This window comes from Mesoplodon mirus, assembly GCF_964341445.2.
Source record: "Mesoplodon mirus genome assembly, chromosome: 15".
In the NCBI taxonomy this organism is placed as follows: Eukaryota; Metazoa; Chordata; class Mammalia; order Artiodactyla; family Ziphiidae; genus Mesoplodon; species Mesoplodon mirus.
Genome location: NC_138991.1, coordinates 42,498,282 through 42,500,658, shown reverse-complemented (window position 1 = coordinate 42,500,658; position 2,377 = coordinate 42,498,282). Strand labels below are relative to the sequence as shown.

General features: G+C 42.5%; 1 protein-coding gene across 1 annotated transcript in view; it reads right to left on the bottom strand.

Moving 5' to 3' along the window:
• Positions 1-2,377, bottom strand: part of SEPTIN14 (septin 14) — a gene marked incomplete at both ends in the record, with an annotated part of 568,759 nt that overhangs the window by 153,100 nt on the left and 413,282 nt on the right. The window lies entirely within an intron of this gene.

Genomic DNA, 2,377 nt, shown 5'->3' with positions numbered 1-2,377 from the left:
CCCGCCCCCGAAGGAGGGACTCCCTGAGCCCGCCCCCTCCTCCCTCCGGGGGCTCAGCGCTGGCGGACCTAGACTTGAACTCCGCGGGGGACGCTATCCCGCAAAGCCTCGGGCCACACCACCTTCACTTTGCGGAGGAGGGACAAAAGAGCTTGCGTGCTACCCAAGTGCTCCCCACCGCCACCACCACTTGGGATAAGAGTACGTGAGAGGAGCGAGGGACCTCTGCACTGATTTTGCACTTAACGAAAGCCCCTTAGGGACCTTTTTTGAAATCCACGTTTGGCTTTATGCTGTTGTAGGAATGTAGGTCCCAAGAGAACTTCAAAAACTACTTACATTCGCAAATGCAAAAAACCGTGAGTGACGAAATGAGTCTTTGCACACTTTTTTTTTTGTCATCTTATTTTCTTCTAGGTGTCACTTGCCCAGCTACTTTTATGTTGACTACAATAAATAAGAGTGATTGCCTTGCCCCCAAACATTTACTTTTGGGTACAGCTGGCTGGAGCTGGGCAGTGAGGTCCTACCCTAAAGCACAACCTGAAACCTCAGATACTGACAGTCATGTCTGCAGGCTCCTTCCAAAACTGGTCATTCAGGCAGAGGGGATGCAATTGCTGGAGCAAGACTTGCTCAGTCACAGCATCCCTGCCCTTTGCTACAGGACCCCTCAAAAAACACAATTCTATCCAGAAACAAAAGTCCTGATGCTCCGTGGTCACATGTGCCTTTGAAATTCAATGTTCTCAGATTTCATTAGTAAGAAAATGTTTGCAGGTTTGGGGCACACCCGGTTTAATTTCTCCCCAGATCTGCCAGAGGTGGTTTTGATGAAGGATGGAAAGGAGGAATTTTGATGTTTTGAAATATGAGGTAAAAGATTATACAATTAGTAGGGGAGGGCAAAATAAAGGGGTCTAAAATAACAGTCTAGTCAAGAACTTGTTTATATTTTATGATAAGTAATTTAAAAATAAGTATAATAAAAGAAACAAGATGTTAAACACCAAATATTTACTTGTATATAAGTATAAAATGGTAACTGAGAATTTATTTCAAGAGGAAAAGAAACCCAAGTACAATAAATGTGAAACAGTAAAAGAGTTCATTTTTGCTATTATTCATATTTCATAGATGTTTAATATTAAATAGATTTCAGATAAAATATACCAAATAAAATCTGTCAGCTATTTACAGTCCCTGTACCCACCTCACATTTACACCTGTATTAACACTTGTGGGTGTGAGGTGGCAGTGTTGTAGGCACTGTTTAGCTAGAACACATACCATTTAAACAACAAAAAAAAAATGTTGGCCAGAGGAAGCTAATGGGTGGTCACAGATACATATAACAATCAGGAAGTAATACATGTAACAATCAGACAAGGCATAACTATACAAACAGATTATAATATGCTTATTGCTGTTCCTCTGGAATATGTTAAATAGCACACCTAAACCAAATACAATATAGTATAATGAAGTCATAATCAAAACATTAGCAAGTTATTTTGCAAAGTTTTAATCATAACTGGCTATTAAAAAGTAATACAAGGGGGCTTCCCTGGTGGCGCAGTGGTTAAGAGTCCGCCTGACGATCCACGGGATGCAGGTTCATGCCCCGGTCCAGGAAGATCCCACATGCCACGGAGTGGCTGGGCCTGTGAGCCATGGCCGCTGAGCCTGCGTGTCCGGAGCCCGTGCTCCGCAACGGGAGAGGCCACAGCAGTGAGAGGCCCATGTACCGCAAAAAAAATATTTAAAAAAATAAAAAATAAAATAAAATAAAATAATAAAATAAAATAAAGACTGTTGGAACAGTCACTCTAGAAAACAATATAGTATTATTGAGCAACATTGAACCTGCACATTTTCTATGACCCAGCAATTCCACCTCTAGAATGCACTCAGGGGGCTTCCCCGGTGGCGCAGTGGTCGAGAGTCCGCCTGCCGATGCAGGGGACACGGGTTCGTGCCCCGGTCCGGGAAGATCCCACATGCCGCGGAGCAGCTGGGCCCGTGAGCCATGGCCGCTGAGCCTGCGTGTCCGGAGCCTGTGCTCCTCAACGGGAGAGGCCACAACAGTGAGAGGCCCGCGTACCGCAAAAAAAAAAAGAATGTACTCAGAAGAAACTCTCATACATGAGTATTGAGAGTCACATAGGAGAATATTCACAGCAGTACTGTATATATATAAATAGTCATTGACTGGAAACTTTAAAAAGATAAAATCACTTAATATCATAAATGATAACTCAAAACATAAAATTCAGAATGGTACTTACCTCTAGGGACAGAAAAGAAAATCAGACTGGAAAGAGAGTATAAATAGACTTAGTTCTTTAATGGTATTGACAGTATTCCTTTTTTTTTT